The sequence below is a fragment of the Salvelinus alpinus genome, chromosome 15 (assembly GCF_045679555.1).
Source record: "Salvelinus alpinus chromosome 15, SLU_Salpinus.1, whole genome shotgun sequence".
Classification (NCBI taxonomy): Eukaryota; Metazoa; Chordata; class Actinopteri; order Salmoniformes; family Salmonidae; genus Salvelinus; species Salvelinus alpinus.
In genome coordinates, this window is record NC_092100.1 from 17,344,731 (window position 1) to 17,372,412 (window position 27,682).

The following is a 27,682-nucleotide window of genomic DNA, read 5'->3' on the forward strand; positions in this document are numbered from 1 at the left end:
AATACTTGTTTCTTTCTTGAAATGTGGTTCTTTCTTCATTAAGACAATTTCACATAAGATTTTCCTATGCATTTGGACAAAAATGTAAATGTATTACATTTTGATGAAAATAAAGAATATCCAATGCTTTCATTCTAGCTCAATACTATTTCAATACTTGCATCATTTTATTAAGCATCCAGGAGGTACACTTTCTAATCTTTAACAGTGGATCAATTGCAAAAAGTGGGCCAAGAAGGAACAATGTGCAGATTTAGTTTATGTTTTTATTTCCCATGTTCTCAGAAAGATACAAAAACACTTATTGTGGAGAATACACAACACAAAAAAAGTACAAATCCAGTTGGTCTTGTTGTCTTCATTACTGGAACACGTAATCCCCCCACTGAACACTCTTCACTGTCAACCCTTGGACTCTCTGATTAATCTGTGATCAAGGTCATCAAAAGCTCCATCTCACTGACCTGATCCCCACCCCCCAACAGTGAGTTAATGGGAGTCAACGTTGGGGTGTGTGTAAGTCATCTCTCTCCTTGGTGAACAGAGGCTGAAGTTCTAAAGCCAGGGCTTTCTCTACACAGGAGGGCTTCTTAGCAGTTCCCTCTCTCTACCGAAGAGGCACACACAAATACAGGACCCATTTTATTTTTTATTTTTTAGATCTCATCAAAGCAGGACAACTGAGAAAAAGAGGATAAAACCAACAGCTGTTTCTATGTGGCTGCCTCTAACATAGTGCCCTCAGTGGAGAATTAGCAGTGATGAGAGGAAGGGCGATTTCAGAGCTCAAACTCTTCCCTTTTTGACAGTGGTTAATTGTGTGTTTCTTTTTGAAGGATTCTGAAAAGAAAACCATTCTGCAGTTGTACACTGCCCAGCAGCTCTACACAACCAAATCCATGTTTTCTACAGGTATTGTAAGCTGAAAAACAAAACTCACAGACTTCTGGCTAGTTCCACAGGGTAAATCAAACACTCCACTGTTCCCTATTTAACACCACCATTTTCTTTCTATTTTAATGAGAGGTTTAAATTTCTGCTTGAGAGATAGCGTGAAGGGTACCTACCAACCATGGCGATCATACTGTACCCATTTTGTGACAGAAATGAACAATCTCGTCGATGCTAAACACCTGGGGGCACAACAGGTCATTGTCACACAAATCCATCCAATCTATTAGCTGCAGTAGAAAAAATGTAGGCGTACAAAGAAATTTAAGAGCACAATGAAAAATATTTCAGATATTAAAGCTAGAATCCTAAATTTTTCTGGGCACACTGGTGCTCATAAATAAAATATAAATTCCAGATTGCACAGCAAAATATTTAGGCGCAGTAAAATGGTCACACTGTAGAGCCCTAACCTGGTTGAACGCTTAAGTGCTGGGAGAATGCGTCTGTATAGAAAACTAAGAGTTTGGGGGATTCTTACTGGGTTAGCCGGATGACAGAGGACAAAAAGTCAGAGGGCAATAACTGGATCCTGTTATACCCGTTTTTGGCTGATGGAATTTTTGGGCTTAAAGGCAGTGGTGATGAGTGTGAAGGAACAGGGCTGTAAATTGAGGTTGTCAAGGGACTGGAGCTTCTGTTAAGTCGATATAGGGCTAAGATCAATTATGCTGCTGAGTCTGGCTGCACTACACTACTTCGATTATCCTGTGGCTAACACTGAACATGTGTAGCACAAAAAAAGGTGAGCATGTTTTCTTCATGTCAATTTAAATGAAATCCTTTATCCAAAATATGGTGAGGGATCATGATAAAGGCAATATGGTCCATGGTACAACTTTTGCACCCCAGGTCCTGTTGAATGTACTCTCTCCCTTACAAAACAAACTATATGAATGACACATACTAACTTATCTTTGCCTAGCCTACCGGTCTGTGGTGAAGGGGGCTTGCAGTGTCACCCCCCCAGTAGAGTCCCTGCTGGTGGGACGGGGAACCATGGCCAGGCTCTTCTCTAGCTGGGCTTGGTGAGGAGCTGTGTGGAGAAGTCATACAGGTCCTTGTTGACCTTCTTCAGCGTCCTCACTTCCTCCTCCAGCTCTGACACGCGCACCTTGGTGTTCTCACCATCGCCAAACACACACTGTGGGTTTAACAGAAGACGGAGAGAAAGAAGAATAAAAGGGGGGGGGGGGGGAGAGTGTAAAGAGGGAGAGATCCATATGGAGGTTAAGCAACTACATATTTGTAGACACAGAACATTTCAATCTAACACCTCAGGTATCAAGTCCCAGTGGATTCTAAAACAGCGACTCTTTGATAGACCAACTGTCTCCAAATCGACAAAAGGATGAAACCTCTCCAATATTTATGGTAATGTATTGTGTTTGGAGTCAAATGCTCGATTGTGTGCAAATGAGCGGGGGAATTAATTTCCAGTGGGACTACAATCTGGCAAAGAATAAACCCGCTCCCGACGGAAAGCCCACTGCCGGTGCTGGGAGTCCGAAGCCAGGGCGGTGAGTGGAAGGCTTGGGTTGAGGGATATGAAATCTCATTGGAAAAACCTCCCTAATCTCACCGAGGCAAATATTGACATTTACCATTGTGTCCGATTCCGCAGTGCAGGCAGCCGCTGGATGCTTACACTTCTCAGATTAAAGAGCGGAGGGGAGAACTCTATTGCCTGTCTTAATTTGATTTATTTGTTGGAATGCCTTATTGGGTGAAGACGTGCCGGGCTGGGGGCTTTGGACTCGCCTGTGGGAGCGAGCGAGGGCTGCTCTCCCTTTTTGGAAGGAGTGAGACTAATCTACTTAAGTGCAATTGGGACTCGGGGAGGCCGAGTAGTGGAGTCGTAAGCGGCTTGCTGAGCACAGGGATAAGGTGCTTCTGATGGTGACCTCGTCTAGTTAGCTGACAAATCCCTCCACGAAAAACACCAACACACTCCTAACTGGCACACAATTACGCACACGCATGACCACACACTGCATCCGGGCGCTGGTCGAGAGTGAGCAAGAGACATCTCATGACAGATGTGCTGTGCCAATTCAACAATAGACTTAATAAGAGTAATAATGATGGGTTGCAGTAATATAGCGCCTTTCAATAGGTTCCAAAGTACGTTACATTGTTTAGGGGTGAATCTCCCTATCCACTGCCAATGTGTAAAACCCAGTTGTGTGATGCATGGAAAACATTTTGCGTCAGAATGCTCTCCAAACATTGGCAAAAATGACATGGCCATAATAGTGAGGGGGGAGTTTTGAATCCTATACATTTTGGGTCATCCATGTTAAAAAAAAAAAAAGCTATACAACTGCATTGGACCTCCCAGTGCGGGATCTGGTATGGAGGCTTATGGGGTCAGAATCAATTCCAGAAGAGAAACAGGCAAGCAATCCACCGTCACCAGCCACAGACCCGTGATGTGAAGGGCCGTGTTGGCGAGGGTCAGAGAGGAATGCTAGAGAGCCCAAGGTGGAGCAGGGGGCCCAGAAGGGAGCAGCTGGATAGTGCCCATGATTGGACAGGGAGAGCTGCTGCTGTCGCTGTTGCCACCAGGACAGGGATGTACTAAGATACAGTCCCAACAAAGCAGACCCTGGCTTTAAAAGCACAATCTGTCACAATCTGCCACTCAAAAGTGATACTCCTGCACTTAGTTGTTGATCTCCAGATAGCTAAGGAGAGGATGATTTCCTAAGAAAGGATATGAGAAGGATGGATATACCAAGTCCCCAGATAGCAAAGGACAATATTACAATATTGTGTCCTGACACCATAGCCGGTAGGGCAGTGACGATACCAGTATTACATAGCAAAAATATAAATACAAAGCAGATTAAAGTTGTGTAAGTATATACGCGCTGGCATCGGGTCACTGTATAAGTTTAAGATTACTTTATTCATCAATTGTACACAAGGTCTAACTGAAATGTGACTTATTTTTTATCCCAACCCTTCTGAAAGACACATACAGGTAGGAGCAGAGGGCTGCCACACTGGTGGAGCAGTTGTTGTGGGGGTTTAAGTGCCTTGCTCAAGGGCACAACGACAGACAATGGCATCTAGAATTCGATAACAGCAACCCTCCAGTTGCCAGCTCACTTCAACAGAATTTTCCCCATCAGACTTGGGATTCTAACTGGCAACCCTGTCTAACCGATAGACTAATCGCAGCTGTATTTTCTTCTCGTGGCCTTTGGAGAGGTCGGTGAGTAAAGTGCAAGCAATGCTGTGAGGAGTTCAAGGGTCAAAATGAAGAGCCTTCAGCTGAGCCTGTGGCAAGGTGACCCTCAGAAACTTTAACAGATGCACAATTGAGAGCATTCTGTCGGGCTGTATCACTGCCTGGTACGGCAACTGCACCACCTGCAAACGCAGGGCTCTCCAGAGGGTGGTACGGTCTGCCCAAAGCATCACCAGTGGCACACTGCATGCCCTCCAGGACCCCTACAGCACCCGATGCTGCCCTATATACATAGACATGGAATCACTGGCCACTTTAACTAGTCACTTTAATAATGTTTACACACAGTATACTCATATGAGATGAGAAAAGCAGTATCTATTCGACTGTATTTAGTCAATGCCACTCCGACATTGCTCGTCCTAATATTTATATATTTCTTAATTCCAGTCTTTCAGATTTGTGTATTGTTGTGAATTGTTAGATACTACTGCACTGTTGGAGCTAGGAACACAAGCATTTCGCTACACCTGAAATAACATCTGCTAAATATGGGTATGTGACCAATACAATTTGAGAATGTTAACCTACGGCGACTACGCATACGTAACATTTACACAGCAGTTATATTACATCTTTAACACCCTTAGAACATGCTCTATAATCGCAAGTCATATGACCCCCTGCAGTGATGTTGACCTGCTCACTAATCTTAATAGGGAACTCCTAAATATGTTGACCAATGCACAGATAACATACGTTCTGCATCGACCTGCCCACTTACCTTGTCTGTTACGGCAGTCATTAGGGAGTATAGTTTGGTCTCCTTTAGGGCCTAAGGAGAGAGAAAACATACAATCAAAGAAGGTGCACAGGCCATGTCCAGAAGTGGTTGAATGACAATTCTCTGTGTGTGTGTGTGCGTGTGCGTGTGCGTGTGTGTGTGTGTGTGTGTGTGTGTGTGCATTCTCATTTAAAACTGCGACCTGGCCAAGATAAAGCAAAGCAGTGCGACACAAACAACAACACAGAGTTACACATGGAATAAACAAACATACAGTCAACAATACAATAGAAAAATAAGTCTATATATAGTGTGTGCAAATGAGGTAAGATTAGGCAATAAATAGGCCATAGTGGCGAAATAATTACAATATACCAATTAAACACTGGAGTGATAGATGAGCAGAAGATGAGTGTGCAAGTAGAGATACTGGGGTGCAAAGGAGCAAATAAATATAAAAAAATAACAGTATGGGGATGAGGTAGTTGGATGGGCTATTTACAGATGGGCTATGTACAGGTGCAGTGATCTGTGAGCTGCTCTGACAGCTGGTGTTTAAAGTTAGTGAGGGAGATATGAGTCTCCAGCTTCAGTGATTTTTGCAGTTTGTTCCAGTCATTGGCAGCAGAGAACTGGAAGGAAAGGCGGTCGAAGGAGGAATTGGCTTTGGGGGTGACCAGTGAAATATACCTGCTGGAGAGCGTGCTACGGGTGGGTGCTGCTATGGTGACCAGTGAGCTGAGACAAGGCGGGGCTTTACCTAGCAGAGACTTGTAGATGACCTGGAGCCAGTGGGTTTGGCGACAAATATGAAGCGAGGGCCAGCCAACGAGAGCATACAGGTCGCAGTGGTGGGTAGTATATGAGGCTTTGGTGGCAAAACGGATGGCACTGTGATATACTGCATCCAATTTGCTGAGTAGAGTGTTGGAGGCTATTTTGTAAATGACATCGCCGAAGTCGAGGATCGGTAGGATAGTCATTTTTACGAGATTTATTTTTGGATTGAAGATGCTTACTGTGAGTCTGGAAGGAGAGTTTACAGTCTAGCCAGACACCTAGGTATTTGTAGTTGTCCACATATTCTAAGTCAGAACCGTCCAGAGTAGTGATGCTGGACGGGTGGGAAGGTGTGGCAGCGATCTGTTGAAGAGCATGCATTTAGGAGGAGAGTTGGAGAGAGAGCTCATCTGGAGGTTGGTTAACACAGTGTCCAAAGAAGGGCCAGAAGTATACAGAATGGTGTCGTCTGCATAGAGGTGGATCAGAGAATCACAAGCAGCAAGAGCAACATCCTTGATGTATACAGAGAAAAGAGTCGGCCCGAGAATTGAACCCTGTGGCACCCCCATAGAGACTGCCAGAGGTCCGGACAACAGGCCCTCCAATTTGACACACCGAACTCTGTCTGAGAAGTAGTAGGTGAACCAGGCGAGGCAGTCATTTGAGAAACCAAGAATGTTGAGTTTGCCGATAAGAATGTGGTGATTGACAGAGTCGAAAGCCTTGGCTAGGTCGATGAATACAGCTGCACAGTATTGTCTCTTATCGATGGCGGTTATAATATAGTTTAGGACCTTGAGCGTGGCTGAGGTGCACCCATGGTCAGCTCTGAATCCAGATTGCATAGCGGAGAAGGTACGGTGGGATTCAAAATGGTCGGAGATCAGTTTGTTAACTTGGCTTTCGAAGACTTTAGAAAGGCAGGGTAGGATAGATATAGGTCTGTAGCAGTTTGGGTCTAGAGTGTCTCCCCCTTTGAAGAGGGGGATGACCGTGGCAGATTTCCAATCTGTGGGGATCTCAGACGATACGAAAGAGAGGTTGAACAGGCTAGTAATAGTGGTTGCAACAATTTCGGCGGAAAATTTTAGAAAGAGGGTCCAGATTGTCTAGCCCAGCTGATTTGTAGGGGTACAGATTTTTCATCTCTTTCAGAACATCAGCTATCTGGATTTGGGTGAAGGAGAAATGGGGAGGCTTGGGCAAGTTACTGTGGAGGGTGCAGGGCTGTTGATCGGGGTAGGGGTAGCCAGGTGGAAAGCATGACCAGCCGTAGAATAATGCTTATTGAAATTCTCAATTATCGGTTGATCGATTTATCGGTGGTGACAGTGTTTCCTAGCCTCAGTGCAGTGGGCAGCTGGGAGGAGGTGCTCTTATTCTAAATTGACTTCACAGTGTCCCAGAACTTTTTGGAGTTTGTGCTACAGGATGCAAATTTCTGTTTGAAAAAGCTAGCCTTTGCTTTCCTAACTGCCTGTGTATACTGGTTCCTAACTTCCCTGAAAAGTTGCATATCGCGGGGGCTATTCGATGCGAATGCAGTACGCCACAGGATGTTTTTGTGCTGGTCAATGGCAGTCAGGTCTAGAGTGAATCAAGGGCTATATCTGTTCCTGGTTTAAAAAAATTTGAATGGGGCATACTTATTTAAGATGGTGAGGAAAGCACTTAATTAACCATTCTTGATCGATTCAAATGTATAACTTGTATAATTTGTGTGTCAAAGCAAATTAGCCATATAAAATGAATTACAGAAACACACTCTATTATTATTATTTTTAACATTTGTAATTCCAGGCTGCTTTAGATTGAACCATTTTATAAATCCAGTATTTTAAATTGGGGCCATCATTATTTTTTTAATGTTTAAGTGTTTCATAAAGGTTATGTAATTATTTAATTGACATTTCAAATAAGCCATGCTTTTTAAAAAGTTTAACATTTAATACAAAACATTTAGTGATACTGAAAAACTGCCCTTGGTCCAATATACAGTAACAGGTAAAAGTTTGGACACTTACTCATATGTGTTATTTCATAGTTTTGATGTCTTCACTATTATTGACGAACAGTACCAGTCAAAAGTTTGGACACACCTACTCATTCAAGGGTTTTCTTCATTTTATTATTTTCTACACTATAGAATAATAGTGAAGGCATCAAAACTATGTTAAACAAAATGTTCTTAAATTCTTCAAAGTAGCCACCCTTTGCCTTGATGACAGCTTTGCACATTCTTGGCATTCTCTCAACCAGCTTAACCTGGAATGCTTTTCAATCAGTCTTGAAGGAGTTCCCACATATGCTGAGCACTTGTTGGCTGCTTTTCCTTCACTCTGCGGTCCAACTCATCCCAAACCATCTCAATTGGGTTGAGGTCGGGTGATTGTGGAGGCCAGGTCATTTGATGGAGCACTCCATCACTCTCCTTCTTGGTCAAACAGCCCTTACACAGCCTGGAGGTGTGTTGGGTCATTGTTGTGTTGAAAAACATTGTTGTGTTGAAAAAAGTGCAAACAAGATGGGATGGCGTATCGCTGCAGAATGCTGTGGTAGCCATGCTGGTTAAGTGTGCCTTGAATTCTAAATAAATCACAGACACTGCCACCAGCATAGCACCCCCACACCATCACACCTCTTCCTCCATGCTTCACTGTGGGAGATCATCCGTTCACCTACTCTGCATTTCACAAAGACACGGCGGTAGGAACCAAAAATCTAAAATCTGGACTCAACAGACCAAAGTAAAGATTGTCCATTGCTCGTGTTTCTTGGCCAAAGCAAGTCTCTTCTTCTTATTGATGATCTTTAGTAGTGGTATATTTGCAGCAATACGACCACAAAAGGCCTGAATCACACGGTCTCCTCTGAACAGTTGATAATGAGATATGTCTGTTATTTGAACTCTGTGAAGCATTTATTTGGGCTGCAATTTCTGAGGCTGGTAAATCTAATGAACTTATCCTCTGCAGCAGAGGTAACTCTGGGTCTTCCTTTCCTGTGGCAGTCCTCATGAGAACCAGTTTCATCATAGCGCTTGATGGTTTTTGCAACTGCACTTGAAGAAACTTTCAATGTTCATGAAATTTTCCAGATGTAATTTCTCTTTGCTTATTTGAGTTGTTCTTGACATAGTATGGACTTTCATGAAGCTGGTTGAGAGAATGCCAAGAGTGTGGAAAGCTGTCATCAAGGCAAAGGGTGGCTACTTTGAAGAATCTCAAATATAAAATATATTTTGATTTGTTTCACACTTTTTTGGTTACTGCATGATTACATATGTGTTATTTCATAGTTGTGATGTCTTCACTATTATTCTACAATGTAGAAAATAGCAAAAATAAAGAAAAACCCTTGAATGAATAGGTGTCTCCAAACTTTTGACTGGTACTGTATATTGATTGCTTTTCATACATTATGAGTTTCATGTCTCAAGTCGATGATGCTCAGTTGTCTTCAGCCACCTCTAACACAGAGCAGAGTTTAAGGTAGATAGTGTTACCCTTTTTAATGGCAAGACACTGGAACACTGACATCGTCAAGCTGCCTACCCCTGTAGATCAGCCTCTGTTTGTCCACAGGGACCTGAGGGGTATACTACAAAGCAGGATCAAGGAGTTATCCAGCTAACTTTGCAGAAATATACAGAAATAACTGTCAATTTTCTGGTTCATTATGAAAGCTCCAGCTAGATGTATTTTTTGCTCTTGGGTCAATTCAACCATACCCATTTCAAGCTCATCTTTCAAAAAAATAACAAGTGATTTTAGAATATTTAGACAAGTTAGCTGGCAAACTTCTTGATCTTGCTTTGTAGTATACCCCTCTGCTTCACATGGTAGACCTCAATTTTGAACTGGGACAGTCTCACCCGGCATCAAACTCGTAGATTATATCCTGGCCTGTTAAATTTCTAAAGAATATCTGGAACGTGGATGCTGAATGCAGGCCAAAGTAGCTCAAATGTTTCTAATTATCACTGATATCCTGCCCATTGTTACTTTTCAGCTTCTGTCTGGCAGTCGGCACTTCAAAATGTTGGTTTATGAGGCTTTTGAGAGCTGCCACTGTGGTTCCTGTATGCATGCTCAGGGAGTGGTTTTGACGAGTCATCGATGTGATGATCAAGTCCATGATAGAGATTGTATTACGTAAAAATGTATTACACTAAACCTTTATTTGATAGCCCTTACAATATCCCAGCTAAATCAGTGCCCAGTCATTATGGAATTAAATTTTTTTCACATCATTGTAATAACTTTAAAATAACCGTACATTTTTTTTATTATTTTGGCGTACTTGATATTTAGGCATGATTGCTAGCTCAAAATCTTTCAAAAGGGTAGTGATGCACAATTAATCAAATTTCTATAGAAATCGCAATATTGACATGTGCAATATCCATATCGCATGCATTATTTTGAAACAGTTCTCAGCCGCGTGTAACATCCATTTTTATAGTTTACTCTGCTTTCCACTTTGCTTCTTAATAGAAGTCATTATATTTCTATGACTCCAGCAGTTCATTCAAAGCGTTTAGATCTATATCACATGAAAAATCACAAATATTTGAAAAACATATGTAATTACATGTTTAAGCCCATATTGTGCAGCCCTACAAAAGTATATAGCAAAAATGCTTACCTTTTTGTTTATATTGTCTAACAAGACAAGTATGTTGTTTTTGGCTTTTCTGTTTCAAAACTAAACGTTTGGGGGGAAAAAAAACCTATCCCCGATACTCACCCTTATCAACACTGTGTGCACAGAATGAGGCTGTAGTCAGTCAATGTGTGAGGACTCGCAGGTCAATCCCATGCTCGCTGACAAAACACTGCCCCACACACACACACACACACACACACACACACACACACACACACACACACACACACACACACACACACACACACACACACACACACACACACACACACACACACACACACACACACACACACACACACACACACACACACACACACACACACACACACTTCCCTCTGACACCTTCCCTCAGCTGCTCCTCAATGAGAGAAAGAAAACGCAAATAGCGATAGGAATGGTTATCTATCCATTTGCTTAATATTCCATTGAACCAAGTACTGTGCCCCTACCCCCAGAGGAACTGTCCAATTAGCCTTACATGGAGATACCCCAACCCTACAAGAGGAGCCCAAGGGAACCACCCTAGCCCCTATGGCTCTCCATCTCCCCTGCCTCCCCCTGACCCTTCACCCCAGGCAGCCAACTCGCTATGGGCTTTCTTTCTCTCTTCCCTGGGCCAAACCGGCCCTGGTTCATCTGAGGGCAAGCCACCGCCGCCAAACACAGTGTGTGCCAGTGGAATGACTTCTCCACTCTCTGCAGTGTAGCAGCACATTCGGCACTCACACAGACCCATGCATACATATTCCAGAAGAAAATAACAAGGACAACTAAAAAGTTATCCTTCTCTGAAACATTTGCACACAGCACAGCACCGATCAGAAAGAGTATTTTTGTGATGTTGGCCATGCCCCGGGGGCACGACGGAATTATTGTTTTTTGGAATTCCTATTAGTATTAATATATGTTTTCTAATCATTCTCTGTGTTTCTTTGGCTTTTGGAGCACAGGGGAAAAGCTCATTTCTCAGCGACAGTTATATTCCCAGCAGCTCCGAGATTAGCCATTATGGAAATAAGCGACCTCAGAGAGAGAGAAAGCGAGGGAAGGGGAGAGCGATAACTATGCCAGCACAGTGGTACGCGAAGGGTAGAAACTGAGTGAGCAGGTGGTAGGTAACTCAGAGACCGCTCCATTACCATTTAATTTAGCCCCGTGTAATTGATTTTGACACTGCTAGGATTACGTGCGGCACAAACAGCTGTCTCGTCACCATACTGCAGCCGTTCATTTAGAGTGGGTGGTTACGGGGAGAAAGAAAGTTACCTACAGTAAGCATATACATATTCTTACTATACATATTCTTACTATACATATGCTTACAATTCTAATCCCCTTAAGGCATGGATTGATTGACACCAGGTATGTAAATAAACTGCTTATCATCATCATCCTGTGATATCAGTGATGGGACAGCTGCTTATTAATAACCAACCAACCAACAAAATCAGATTAGATACATGACCTTCTCATTACTGTACCTTTCAATGCCATCTTATTTGTTAACAGAGCATAAGCCTATCATGATGCTACTTAGCAAACCTAAGTCAAGGACGAGCCTTGGGTGTTGTACATGGGTACCTACGGGGCTGTGACTAATCTGGGTGGTGACCATGGGTACCTACGGGGCTGTGACTAACCTGGGTGGTGACCATGGGTACCTACGGGGCTGTGACTAACCTGGGTGGGGTACATGGGTACCTACGGGGCTGTGACTAACCTGAGTGGTGTACATGGGTACCTACGGGGCTGTGACTAACCTGGGTTGTGTACATGGGTACGTACGGGGCTGTGACTAACCTGGGTGGGGTACATGGGTACCTACGGGGCTGTGACTAACCTGGGTGGGGTACATGGGTACCTACGGGGCTGTGACTAACCTGGGTTGTGTACATGGGTACCTACGGGGCTGTGACTAACCTGTGTGGGGGGGGCCAGACACAGGCACACTCCTCCAGTCTCAGTGCCCTCAGCCTGCACTAGAGGGTTGAGGTGCCGGCTGAAGCGAGGCAGGTGGATGCCCGGGCAGGTGGATGCCCGGGCAGGTGGATGCCCGGGCGGCTGTCAGGCAGGAACATGTTGGCAGGGGCAGGGATGATGAGGGCATTGGTGACCGGACCTGTGAGAGATGTAAGAGTAGTTAGAAAGAGGGAGGGGAGAGAGAGGAGGAAAGAGGGAGGTGAGGAGGGAGAGAAGGAGTGAGGGAGCAAGGTAGCCTAATGTATAGAGTGTTGGGCCTGTAACCAAAAGGTTACTAATCACAAAAGGTTACTAGTTCGAATCCCAGAGCTGACAAGATGAAAGATCTGTCAATCGACCCTTGAGCAAGGCACCTAAACCTAATTGCTACAGGGTCGGTGTAAATCATAGCTGATTCCTGGCCGTGACCCCTCTCTTCAAGGGTGTCTCGGAGAGTTGGGATAAGCAAAAAAAACATTTCCATTTCACACCTCATGCTCGTACAGGTTATCCAGTTGTACAGACAGTGAAACACGAGAGGGGCACAGAAACATCAGAAGAAAGGAGGGAGAGTGGTAAAGAAAGAGAGATGATGAACATGACACACTCAGGGCCCCAGTAATCATCTAAGTGGGGGAGAAGTGGTCTTTATGTACGTCATCATTCCACCCCACCGTATTCACACTTAACTGGAGCATGGTCCGAGTTTTACAACTTTGAACAGTGTCATTGAGGGGATACCTGGAAAACATGGGAGAGAACACTCCCGCTCTTGGCAACAACAAAAAACTCACCACTGTCGAGAACCATCTTGTTACAGGAACTGGGGTGACAGAGATTCAACCTCCTGTACTTCCTTTTGATGGGTTTGTGCTGTCACGCGCTTTGGAAAGCAAGCTGGAGCTGTAGTTTTATTTTACGTCCATACAAACATCAATCCAGCTACATCATGAACTATGACATGAAAGTTGAAGTCCGTCTAAGGAACCTCAGCGGCAGTCCGCTGACCTGCACACCTCACCTGCCTGAAGAGAGGAAAGACAAGTGGAGAGAGGGGAACGAGGACGTGAACTAGCCATCTCTACTCGGCCTATAACCCTTTGACTGGCCTTCCTTGCTTATTAATTCATGGGTAACAAAGAGCAGTGCTTTTTAAAACGGAAAGAATAACGTTCTGACTAAGCCTACTGCTTTTCAATCTTTTTTTATGATGCCAACACTTACATGAGCTTTAGTGCTCTTCAACTCGACGGACGATCTTTTATTTACCCATTACTGTCAGTCTTCCACAAGCGGCCTTCAAATCATCCGAATTGCCCATCTGTCCGCCAGGATAAAAACATATTTCCCAGGGTATTGGCGGATGAAAAGGGGGGGTTTCAGCAGGGGGCAACAAGGCATCTTCTGTATGCCCCGAATCGAGCTCTATTACACAAGAAACTAATGGAGGGAATCGAAATCTGATGGAGGATCTGACAGACTTATTCCAACTGATGGTCTTAGCTACATGGTGATGGCTTTTTCACAAGACCAAAAGAGAAAAAAGGATCAAACAGAGATGCAGTACAGCAGAATGGACCAGATGTAGTATGCATGATATACCTAGACTGGGTGACAGTCAATCATTCATTATTATCATAGAACACCAAGTAACCTCCCTAAAATGATTGTGCTCTCCTAAAATGCAAAAGAATCATGCACACATTGGTTTTCAGGTATACTAATCTAGGAAAAATGATATGGCAGACTTGCTCTCTTGTTGTAACCTTAACAAATGTTTTATAATAGTGTAAAATACATGTGAATTTGATATTAAGGACAACTTTAAAATCCCAGGTTGAAAAGGAAAAACACAACTCCGAGCAAACTTAAAGTTTGCTCTGAGTTTCGGTATATACATACTACAGTGAGTAGTACGGTAGGCTATATTACTCAAAGCTATAGATGTGCAATCTACTTGACTGGTCCTTGAAGGCATAGATTGTTTTCTTATATTTTGTCCGTTCTAGCTGGCTGGAGGCCTCACGCTAAATCTGGTTCTGGGTTGCCGAGATGAGTTTTCACCTACGCCTGTTTTCATTAAGTCATTAATATCCATTTTGAGCATCCCTTTTCTCACTATTTGGTTGACATTAGTCAGCTCTGTATATCACAGTGGAGTAGTCTCTACGCTGTACACACACGTCTATTTTGTTCCTCCGGTTTAGGGAGGGAGAAGACTTATCTAAAAGGTCTGTCAAGATGAAGCCTAGGCAATGGTTGAAAGTTTTGTGAATAAGTCCTGGGGTGTTGTAGCCCAGGAGTAATCATGCTTGAATGAAAACGGCTGGAACATTGTCAGCCATTCTAACTTTATGAAAACTTTTTGGCAGCATTAAATCCTTCCTCCATCACATCATCATTTTATTCCCCGAGGTTAGAGGGAGAGAAAGAGAAGGAATGAGAGAGAGAGTCAGATATAGAAAATAAACAAATGGAATCATTCAACTGGGATGTATGAACACAGCATGTTGCATGAAACGTCAGTGCATATTGAAATGTTAATTCACTTCCTGTCTCTGAAGTCCCTAAACACGCGGCACAAAAAATATCTATTGGAACAAATTGCCAGCCATGTGTTGGCGTAGTTGGCTGAGCTTCACTGTTAAATGATCGCAGTCAAGTAGACAAAGCATTTATGGCCAAATAGCCTAACTCAATAAAAACTAAAGGTTCCCTCAATGTGCCCATGCGGACTAATTAATTGGATCCCGCATAATTAGCATCATAGACTGAAAAATAAACACCAATAGAGATGATAAATTATTTATGAGTAGAATATGGAGATTTTGTTGAGGGAGCGTGTACTGTACACAAGCTGACGCTCGTAATTCTAATCTTTGGAGGGCAGATAAAACACCGAATGGAAAGCGCTCCAGGATTTATGCTATTCCTTAAGCCCTTTCATAAGTCTAGTTTCTGAATCTCAAGTTCTTCAGGCCTGTCAAAACAATGCCACAATTTATAACAACCCTGACCGGCTCATTCTGGTTGAAATGGCAATTATGAGTGTGTGTGGAGAAGCAAACAAATATGGAGGTCCAAACACTTACAGAAATGTGCTCAAATTCAACTGAATTGGATGAAAATATGGCATTTTGAGGCATATTATATAATTAGAGCTGTTACACAATATTGATATGATAACAAAACAGTAATCATTGTATAGGTAAGTCACTATTGTTTTATCTCTGTGGTAATCACACTTTATCTACATTTCAGACACAAGGTAGGGCACTTGCTCAGCATCAGTACTAGAGGGAATCTATATCAATTAAAAAATAAGTACATGTAACATCAGGTGTGACACTTTTCAGAGGAAATGGACCAGGAGACAACTAGACTGATGGCTGTCTGTACCATGCATTTATCAAAGTGACATCGAGGAACAGCGGAAAAGAAAGAGTATATCCGGTTGATGCAGGTCAGCGTTTTTTCCTCATGAATCTTGTTCTGGAGGCAGCTCTGCAGTGGTCACTATTTGTCACAGCCACAAAGTCGTAACATTTTACATTTTGATTTTAAACCTAACCATACTGCTAACCCTAATGCCTAACCCTAAACCTCAAATTAAGACCAAAAAGCACATTTTTGTAGTCATTTTTTCAATAGACAATTTTTAACTTTGCAGTTGGACTATCTAAGGGGAAATTGCTCCGTTCTGCCTCCAGGACAAGAGTCATGACAACAAACGTCAACCTGCTCGGTTGATTGTATTCGGCGACTGCTAGAAGGAGCATCCAACTCAGACTGTCAGTAGTGGATCAGGCCGGGGTCGTCCTCACCTTTATACATTAATTAAACTCCCCACTGATGCCTCGTCCGACTCGGAGGCTTCGATCAAACTACTCCTCCTGTACTGATGCTTATCATGCCGCCATGGTTTTGGGGCAGACGGATATTTCAGATCACTGAGTCTCCTCAGAGAAGATGTATTTATTTTCCCTCAACTCTTCTGCTGTTTCCTGTGTGCTAACTCCCAACATATCACATGACCAATATTCATCAGTCACAATCATGATCAGTTAGCTGAGGAACAGTAGGAGGAGGCCTAAAAGAAACAGCTTAGGGAATTCTATGTATGTGACAATAAATCTCCAGAGTCGGGGGGGGGGGTCACAAGGTGGGTGCACTCCCTCCCACACTCCCGTTTAACTGCAGTAATGTGCGCGCACACGCACACGCTTATGACAATGTGAGTCAGACATTGGCACAGCTCTATATTGTGCTACAGGGCTTGGCTGGTGTAAATTCCAGTATGCCCAATTCTTTCCCATTCAACAGCCATTTTTGCGACTGTGCTGCTGCCATCAATGCTTTGGATCTCAAGGTGTGTCCCTGTCAGATCGTTAAGCATTACACCTGTTCCACATTTACTATACCGGAATTCCACCTCACAAAGTTTGCATTTCAATACCTTCTCAATTAACTTCTCAAAGTAAAGCCATACAGGACTTTGATGCTGTCGCTTGCCTTTCTCTGCCATTTTCCAACTGTTAACGACGAAAACATAGTGGTAGATAGTAGACTGCAAAATAATGTATTCTTCGACTCCTTGCACGTCGACTGCGGGTGTCGACTCCAATTCCTGAGTGTCAAGATTCGATTCTGCTAGGAATCGACTCCGAAGATTCAGTATTTTTGGAACGGAGGAAAATGATTAGTTGCCATACTTCGTAGAACACAAATACTCACATGTTCCATTGCGATCAAGTGGGGGACGGAGAGAGGGGAGGGGCACAGTGTAGGGAAGTCGGCCCCCAGGCAGACAGAATCAGAACCGTGCACTAGGCATATCTATTGGTAATCAAAGCTGTATTTCGCAATGGAATGCAGTATCTAAAAATGTCTCGGCTTGCGATGTCTCAACCAGTAAATCAGGGCCCATCATCAATGAAACAGCTAGGAGGCTAGGAGGCTAGGAGGCTAGGAGGCTAGGGGCAGCAGTTAGAGCGTTACATGCTGGCAACACCGCTTTAGTTACATATTAAAATGTACACATACATGTTATTCAATCGTTTCATCCAACCTGCTCGCGCGTCTGTGTACCTAGGTGCTAAAATAGAACTTGGTTCTATTTTTGACACTTGACGGGCTGCAAGTCCTGCCTCTTCCATCTCCCCATTGGTTTTTAGGAGCATATACCCACGTGGGTGATTGAACAATGAACTGAGGTCCACACTCCAGTCAATGGTGGGAAGAAGAAGACGAAGAAGAAGACACCCGCATCATTAGCGAACAGAAAGAGCAGGCGAGCCAGCACACGGAAAAAAACGTGCGGATCGGTCTTGGTAATCTGTATCTCGCAATATCTTGTCTTGCAAATTCAATAGCCTAAAGTTCGCCTTCTCATCTCTGGTTTAATTTAAATGACATACCTTTGCCCAGGCCTTTATAGGCTATAGTCTAGTTAGGGTATAATACGGCAAATAATATGTTTTGTGATGACTGCAACGTGATTTAAATTTTGTGGGGGGAATTTTTTCTTATCATTAACTATCCCAATTTCATTTTAACGTTCACACCCCTACCACATTGTCATAACACTGGAAACTTACAGTAGGCTGTCATTCATAGCAGCACTTATTTATTATAACACCTCCACCATAAAATGTAACATGCTTACAGTAGTGAAAGCAGGCCTTGCCAACCTCTCTGTCGTCTCAGCTTATCAGGGTGGATACAGGAAGACGAGAGGTGAACATAGTCACCAGTTTGTCAAAGCTTTCATCTTTGCTCCCACTTTAAATCTTTACATCAGCATCTAAATTGACTAAGGGAGGGACGGGAGCTGTAATACCTCATCAGCGCACCCAGATTGCTGCCAGAGCCATTTCACGCCAGGGGAGGGAGGTTAAAACGAAAAAGAACATGGTGGGTGTTGATTTATCGCTCTCCTGACGTTGGCACAGAGCGAGCACCCTTTAACCGTTAAAACGCTTGGCATACCAAATCCCCTCTCAAAGGAGAGTTCTGCTTAGGAAGTGCAGAGCTATCTCCACTCTGCAACTCCGCCTTGCATTTCACTCAAAGCGGAAAACCAAAACTATTCAGTTAAATGCGTTTGTTTGACTCGGCCCGCTCCCCTCATATTTGGCCTGTCACTTTGAGGAGCTGCATTCAGACATCTCTCCGTGGGTCCTGAAATGTAATTCCATTGGCTAACCTCAAAGGTCAATCTCAGAGGCTGCATTACCAATTTGCTGATTGACAAACCACTTGGAGTACATAAGAATTTGCTTCTATTAATGATTGAAGAGGCATCGAGTCACTGATAGACAGCAATATTGACAAAAAGTCAATGTAATTAAAATCAGTGTCCTCATTTGCATAGTGTAGCAAAAATACATTACTGAGCATAATTAATAAGGTACTGACCTGTAAAGTCAAGGGCAAGGGATACAACATTAAAGCTGCAACATGTAACTGTTTGGGTAGAACCATCCAAATTCACATATACATTTTAGTTATAGATCAGTCATTCACATTGAAAGCAGGTCTAAGAAGTGGTAGATCTGTTCGATGTGCACTATTTCTATGCTTCCCGTGCTTTAGTTTTTGCATCTTTTATTTTAGGTTTTGTACAGCAGCTTCAAACAGCTGAAAATACAATATTTTTGGTTATGGAAAATATTTTTCACAGCAGTTTAGATGCTACAATGATTGTCTACACTATACTTGCTTGTTTTGTCACAAACTGAAATTAGACTTAATTATATTAAAATCCTTTAACACATACTTTATTAAAAGGTAAAAAGTGAAAGCACCTGCATGATACAATGAGACAGGAAACAAAACTACTTTCTAAACTAAATTTCCGGTGGGTCTCCTTGTCCTGTCTTATGTGAGATTCAGCAGTCAATATTTCTGCTGGATCATTATTTACCTTGTCATCATGTTCAGCAGAAAAGAAGATTAATCTACAAGCTACGAGAGAATGAATATTGTATTACCAGAAGTCACTGGACAGGCTAAGCCTTCTGCTGTACAAGCTTTAACATTTGATGTGGTGCGCTAAATTGCCATGCTTATTGAGCATGAAATCACAGATCCAACTCAAGTATTTTTTAAACTGCGGTTCTACTTTCATGTTTGGAAGGATCACAGCTTTATGTCCCAATTTTTGTTTGTCTTTCAGCCAACAAGGGAATTGAATAATGCATTTCCATCATGGGAAATCTCAATTGGGGCAGCTGTGAGCGAGAGAGAAAGAGAGAGAGTGGAGGGAGAGAGGGAGCGAGGGAGAGAAAGATGGGGCGAGAGAGAGAGGGGGTGAGGGAGAGAAAGATGGGGCGAGAGAGTGAGGGGGTGAGGGAGAGAAAGATGGGGCGAGAGAGAGAGGGGGTGAGGGAGAGAAAGAGGGGGCGAGAGAAAGAGAGAAAGAGGGGCGAGAGAGAGAAAGAGGGGATGAGAGAGAGGGGGGGTGAGGGAGAAAAAGAGGGTGCGAGAGAGAGAGGGGGTGAGGGAGAGAAAGAGGGGGCGAGAGAAAGAGGAGGGAGAGAGAGACAGGAGAGCAAGAAGGGGAGAGGAGAGAGAGAGAAAGTGAGAAAAAGAGGGGGAAAGGAGAGAGAGACGGGGTGAGAACAAGAGGGGGAGAGGAGAGAGAGAGGGGATGAAGAAAAGAGGGGGGAGAGGAGAGAGGGGGTGAGGGAAAGAGCAAAAGAGAGGGGTGAGAAAGAGCGGCAAGAGAGCTAGAGAGAGCGAGTGCGTGTGAGAGAGGCAAGGGGGAGTGGGTGAGAGCGATGTGAGAGAAAGCGAGAGCGAGCGAGAGGGAGAAAGCGCGAGAGAGCGGGGTAGAGAAGGGAAGAGAAAGAGGGGGAGAGAAAGAGGGGGGAGAGAAAGAGAGGGGGAGAGAAAGAGGTGAACGAGAGCGAGGGGGAGAAGGGGAGAGAGAAAAGCGAGAGGAGAGAGGGCGAGAGGAGAGAGAAAAGCGAGAGGAGAGAGGGCAAGTCAAATAGGAAAGAGGAGAAAGAGAGAGAGAGGAGAGAGAGAGGAGGGCGAGAGAGGGGGGAGAGGGAATGAGAGAGAGAGGGAAAAGGACAGAGAGAGGGTGGAAGAGGGACAGAGAACGAGGGGAGAGAGTAGGCGAGGGGGAGAGTAGGTGAAGGGGGAGAAAAAAGCGAGAGGGGGAGAGGGGGGAGAGAAAGAGGGGAGAGAGAGAGAGAGGATAAAGAGAAAGAGGGGGGAGAGAGAGACAGGAGAGCAAGAAGGGGAGAGGAGAGAGAGAGAAAGTGAGAAAAAGAGGGGGAAAGGAGAGAGAGACGGGGTGAGAACAAGAGGGGGAGAGGAGAGAGAGAGGGGGTGAAGAAAAGAGGGGGGAGAGGAGAGAGGAGGGCGAGAGAGGGGGGAGAGTAGGTGAAGGGGGAGAAAAAAGCGAGAGGGGGAGAGGGGGGAGAGAAAGAGGGGAGAGAGAGAGAGAGGGTAAAGAGAGCAAGGGGGAGAGCGAGCGGGAGAAGGGGAGAAAGTGGAGGGAGAGGGGGCGAGGGAGAGAAAGAGGGGGCAAGAGAGAGGGGGAGAGAAAGATGGGGAGAAATGAGAGAGGGGGGAAAGAGAGAGAGGGGAGAGAGAGGGAGAGGGGAGAGAGAAGGGGGAAGAGGGACAGAGAGGGAGGAAGAGGGACAGAGAAAGAGGGGAGAGAGAATAGGCGAGGGGGGAGAGAAAAAGTGAGAGGGGGAGAGAGAAAGAGAGAGGGGAAAGAGAGCAAGGGAGAAAGAGAGAGAGAGGAAAGAGAGCGAGGGGGAGAGCAGGAGAGAGGGGGAGAGAGATCGATAGAAATAGAGGAGAGCAAGAGAGGGGAGATGGCGAGGGGGAGAGCGGGATAGAGAGGGGAGAGAAAGAGGGCAAGTGAAATAGGATATTCGGGACAGGGAAAGAGAGAGGGTGGAGATGGAAAGAGAGTGGGGGAGGGAGAGAGAGAAAGGGTGGAGAGGGAAAGAAAGGGGGGGAGAAAGAGAGGGGGAGAGAGAAAGGGGGAGAGAGCGAGCGAGCAGGAGAAGGGGAGAGAGATCGAGATAGAGGGAGGGGGAGAGAGAGAAAGAGGGGGGGAGAGAAAGAGGGGTGAGAGAGAAAGAGGGGGGAGAGGAGAGAGAAAGGAGAGTGAGGAGCGAGAGAGAGGGGCACGCAAGAAGGGGAGATGAGAGAGAGGGTGAGAAAAATAAAAAGGGGGGAGGGGAGAGCGGTTTGAGAAAAAGAGGGGGAGAGGAGAGAGAGGGAAAGAAGGGGGAGAGGAGAGAGGGGCGAGAGATGAGGGAGGGAGAGAGTGATGTGAGAGAAAGCGACAGCGATCGAGGGGGAGAACGCGCGAGAGAGCGGGATAGAGAGGGGAGAGAGATCGAGAGAGAGGGAGGGGGGAGAGAGAAAAGCGAGAGGGTGAGAGGGACAGAGAGAGAAAGTGGGAGAGGGACAGAGAGAGGGGGGAGAGAGGAGAGAGAAAGAGGTGGGGAGAGAGGAGAGAGAAAGAGAGAGGGGGAGAGAAAGAGAGGGGAAAGAGTGAGTGGGAGAGGGGAAGAGAGATCGAGAGGGGGGAGAGCAGGAGAGAGGAAGAGAGGAGTGTGAGAGAGGAGAAGGCAAGAGAGGGGAGAGGGCGAGAGAGAGAACGAGAGTGAGGGGGAGAGAGTGGGATAAAGAGGAGAGAGAAAGAGAGGGCAAGAAAAATAGGAAATTGGGGAGAGGAGAGAAAGGGAGGGGGGAGAGGGAAAAAGAGGGTGGAGAGGGAAAGAGAGAGGGGGAGAAAGTGTGGGATAGAGCGAGGGAAGGAGAAAGGGGGAGAGCGAGGGGGAGAGAGCGAGCGAGCGGGTGAAGGGGAGAGAGAGGGAGGGGGAGAGGGCGAGAAAGCGCAAGAGAGCGGGATAGAGAGGGGAGAGAAAAAGGGGAAAGAGAGAACGCAAGTGAAATAGGAAAGAGGCAAGAGAGTAGGGGAAGAAAGAGGGGGATGAGAGAAAGAGGGGGAAAGAGAGAGAGAGGGGGGAAAGAAAGAGAGGGGGAGAGGGAACGAGAGAGGGGGATAGGGAACGAGAGAGGGGGAGATGGACAGAGAAAGAGGGGAGAGAAAGTAGGCAAGGGGGGAGAGAGAGTAGGCGAGAAGAGGGAGAGAAAAAGTGAGAGGGGAAAGAGCGAGGGGGAGAGGGCGAGCGGGAGAGAGATCGAGGAGGGGGAGAGCAGGAGAGGGGGAGGGAGATCGAGAGGGGGAGAGAGATCGAAAGAAGGCACGAGAAATAGAGGAGGGCGAGAGAGAGACAGCGAGGGGGAGAGAGCAGGTGGAAAGAGCGGGATAGAGAGGGGAGAGAAACAGAGGGCAAGTGAAATAGGAAATTGGGGAGAGGGAAAGAGAGTGGGGCAGAGGGAAAGAGGGGAGAGAGAGAGGGGGAGAGAGGGCGCGAGGGAGCACAAGAGGGCGCGAGAGGGGCGCGAGAGGGAGAGGTTGCGAGAGAGGGAGAGGGGGCGAGGGAGGGACAGGGGCCAAGAGAGGGAGAGGGCAAGAAAAATAGAGGAGAGAGAGAGGGGGAGAGGGAGAGAGAAGGGAGAGATAGAAAGAGTGCAAGATAAATAGAGGAGAGAGGGCGAGAGAGTGGAAAAACATACCCACCTGTACATTAATATGGGAATGGTTCAATCAAAGCAACAGGTTGCTGTTCATTTATTCATCAGCACATAAATACAATCCCCAAAGTCTAACGAACTAGATCATGAATAATGCGGATTAGTGGAGGGAGGGAAAGACTAGGGCAATATTGTGCCTGATAAGTATGGCAATAAACCTGGGTAAACAGGAAGCAGAAGTGCTCTCCTCCTGCCTTAATCCCTGTCCATCGGTATTATATTAACAGACAACCAGAGGACTGTTAGTTATTTATGCACAGCCACCGCAGCACTCGCGGTATTCAGAGGAGTTCAGAGCGTTCCCAATCAACGGGTTTTCAATGTGGTTCCAGGGAGATTTGTGCAAATTTGTGCAATTTGCTCTTTATGCGTGAAGAAGCCACTGCAACAATCCAAGCAGGTAGAAAGAGGAAAAGGAGGTGAGTTAGCACACATACAGTGGGGCAAAAAAGTATTTAGTCAGCCACCAATTGTGCAAGTTCTCCCACTTAAAAAGATGAGAGAGGCCTGTAATTTTCATCATAGGTACACTTCAACTATGACAGACAAAATGAGAAAAAAAATTCCAGAAAATCACATTGTAGGATTTTTAATGAATTTATTTGCAAAAATAAGTATTTGGTCAATAACAAAAGTTTATCTCAATACTTTGTTATATACCCTTTGTTGGCAATGACAGAGGTCAAACGTTTTCTGTAAGTCTTCACAAGGTTTTCACACACTGTTGCTGGTATTTTGGCCCATTCCTCCATGCAGATCTCCTCTAGAGCAGTGATGTTTTGGGGCTGTTGCTGGGCAACACGGACTTTCAACTCCCTCCAAAGATTTTCTATGGGGTTGAGATCTGGAGACTGGCTAGGCCACTCCAGGACCTTGAAATGCTTCTTACGAAGCCACTCCTTCGTTGCCCGGGCGGTGTGTTTGGGATCATTGTCATGCTGAAAGACCCAGCCACGTTTCATCTTCAATGCCCTTGCTGATGGAAGGAGGTTTTCACTCAAAATCTCACGATACATGGCCCCATTCATTCTTTCCTTTACACGGATCAGTCGTCCTGGTCCCTTTGCAGAAAAACAGCCCCAAAGCATGATGTTTCCACCCCCATGCTTCACAGTAGGTATGGTGTTCTTTGGATGCAACTCAGCATTCTTTGTCCTCCAAACACGACGAGTTGAGTTTTTACCAAAAAGTTCTATTTTGGTTTCATCTGACCATATGACATTCTCCCAATCTTCTTCTGGATCATCCAAATGCTCTCTAGGAAACTTCAGACAGGCCTGGACATGTACTGGCTTAAGCAGGGGGACACGTCTGGCACTGCAGGATTTGAGTCCCTGGCGGCGTAGTGTGTTACTGATGGTAGGCTTTGTTACTTTGGTCCCAGCTCTCTGCAGGTCATTCACTTCACCCCCCGTGTGGTTCTGGGATTTTTGCTCACCGTTCTTGTGATCATTTTGACCCCACGGGGTGAGATCTTGCGTGGAGCCCCAGATCGAGGGAGATTATCAGTGGTCTTGTATGTCTTCCATTTCCTAATAATTGCTCCCACAGTTGATTTCTTCAAACCAAGCTGCTTACCTATTGCAGATTCAGTCTTCCCAGCCTGGTGTAGGTCTACAATTTTGTTTCTGGTGTCCTCTTTGGTCTTGGCCATAGTGGAGTTTGGAGTGTGACTGTTTGAGGTTGTGGACAGGTGTCTTTTATACTGATAACAAGTTCAAACAGGTGCCATTAATACAGGTAACGAGTGGAGGACAGAGGAGCCTCTTAAAGAAGAAGTTACAGGTCTGTGAGAGCCAGAAATCTTGCTTGTTTGTAGGTGACCAAATACTTATTTTCCACCATAATTTGCAAATAAATTCATTAAAAATCCTACAATGTGATTTTCTGGATTTTTTTTCTCATTTTGTCTGTCATAGTTGAAGTGTACCTATGATGAAAATTACAGGCCTCTCTCATCTTTTTAAGTGGGAGAACTTGCACAATTGGTGGCTGACTAAATACTTTTTTGCTCCACTGTACCTGTATTTCACCACATCCAAGAATTGGGCCCTGTTTAAAATGTAGTTTGTGTATGGGGTAACTGAGGAGAGTATATTTATTCCTTGTTGTAGTAATAAGGGCTGGCTAATTATCTCCCACTCAATTACAGATATCGATCCCTGGGACTTGGCTCCCACTCTTGGAATTACACTAATGGTCCGGGCCCCTCCAACATACACTCGGAAATTCTACCAGCTGCCAAGCAGGATCACAGTAGCAGGGGTGCAGAGATGTGTGAGAGGGGAGCACTAGACAAGCTCTGCTCCAGCCCACATAATATCTATCGATGCCCTCGGCGGAAACCATACAATCAGGTCCAGGCGCTTATGGAGATAATCGAAACAATTATCAAGATAACGATATGGAGATAATCAAAACAATTATCAAGATAACGATATGGAGATAATCGAAACAATTATCAAGATAACGATATGGAGATAATCAAAACAATTATCAAGATAACGATATGGAGATAATCTAAACAATTATCAAGATAACGATATGGAGATAATCTAAACAATTATCAAGATAACGATATGGAGATAATCTAAACAATTATCAAGATAACGATATGGAGATAATCTAAACAATTATCAAGATAACGATATGGAGATAATCTAAACAATTATCAAGATAACGATATGGAGATAATCTAAACAATTATCAAGATAACGATATGGAGATAATCTAAACAATTATCAAGATAACGATATGGAGATAATATAAACAATTATCAAGATAACGAAATGGAGATAATCTAAACAATTATCAAGATAACAATATGGAGATAATCTAAACAATTATCAAGATAACGATATGGAAGTTGGAGGAAGATAAATGTTGCACTTGCTTTTGGTCAAATTCCTGTGGTAGCGCCTCTGCTTGACAACGTTTTCTCACGTTGAGAGTACTATGAAATGTGATGCGGGTTAAAAGATCAGTGGTGTTTGAATTGTGTATGAGTAGAGTATATATGAAATGAACGTCTAACACATTGATATTAGAAATACAACATTTTGGCCATGCACTCACTACATACAACAGCAACCACCAAACTGAACAGAGACAATCCTGATGGGATGATTTTCAGAAACCAATTTCTCCTGCAACTTTGCTCGTTGTTTGCAGTAACTTCTTTGTTGTTGTAATATCCCAAAACAGACGTGGCTGTTTTGTCAAATAAGGATATCTAGCTTTAAAAAGGACACATCTTGTGTTTCCAGATACAAACCAGGCAGTAAGAGAAAAATTCCTTTCATAACTATGTAAACTTGTGTAAATGAACTTTTTGATGAGTTCTAATTGTAATGCCATGCCAGTATCTAATAGTGGTGAAGCAAGTGCTCACTAAGCAGTAATGGTATAGGGCAGGCTGCTGCCACACAATGACTTTGACACAAGGCTCTTGTCCTCTTCTAAGTGGGATGTCCCACTGAGGTGCCAGCCTCAATCACTCTTTAAGCAGCATATAACAAGGGCTGAAAAGGAAAGTGCAGCAGTTTATGCCAAAGCAGTTTGTGGCAAAGTGGCAGGGGGATGTGAGAGGACTACAACACTGATGTGCTTCTCTACCGACCGGTCCTGAATGACCGTGTTAATGCACACTAAGTCATTCTAGTTTTCTACCCTAGGGCCCATGCTGGAAAGTTGAGTCCGACATTAATTTATTTGGCATCTGATCTCCAGAGATTATAGATTATTATAATAATAAAAATAATATAGATTATATTTATAATAAAGATAATAATAATAATAATAATATAGATTATTATAATACTAAAAATAATATAGATCATAATATAGATGATAAAAATAGATAATAATAATATAGATATGAATGATAATACTAATAGATAATAATAATAATATAGATAATAATAATAATATAAATAATCAAGAAGTAGGATATAGGTTGAGGCCTCTGTTTTGTCCTCCGACCACTCACACCAATGGTACCATCATAAACTCAGCAAAAAAAGAAACGTCTGTTTTTCAGTACCCTGTCTTTCAAAGATAATTCGTAAAAATCCAAATAACTTCACAGATCTTCATTGTAAAGGGTTTAAACACTGTTTCCATGCTTGACCAATGAACCATAAACAATTAATAAACATGCACATGTGGAACGGTGGTTAAGACACTAACAGCTTACAGACGGTAGGCAATTAAAGTCACAGTTATGAAAACTTAGGACACTAAAGAGGCCTTTCTACTGACTCTGAAAAACACCAAAAGAAAGATGCCCAGGGTCCCTGCTTATCTGCGTGAATGTGCCTTAGGCATGCTGAAAAGAGGCATGAGGACTGCAGATGTGGATAGAGCAATAAATTGCAATGTCCGTACTGTGAGACGTCTAACATGGAACCCGAACCGGCTGAATGCGTGCGCCATCGTGCATACATTTATTTTGTCCCCTACACCAAAATGCCATCACGACACGCACGTTAAAATGTCAAAAATTCTGAAGCAATTACATTATTTTGGGAACAGGTCAAAAAGCATTAAACATTAATGTAAATTTAGCTAGCTAGCTTGCTAGCTAATTTGTCCTATTTAGCTAGCGTGCTGTTACTGGCTAATTTGTCCTGGGATGTAAACATTGAGTTGTTATTTTACCTGAAATGCACAAGGTCCTCTACTCCAACAGTTAATCCACA

The 27,682-nt window shown here is 44.2% G+C and overlaps 1 pseudogene; it reads right to left on the bottom strand.

Annotated features, from left to right (window-relative positions):
• Nucleotides 1-990: 990 nt before the first annotated feature.
• LOC139540539 (WD repeat-containing protein 18-like) overlaps nt 991-27,682 on the bottom strand; it is a 76,099-nt pseudogene continuing 49,407 nt past the window's right edge.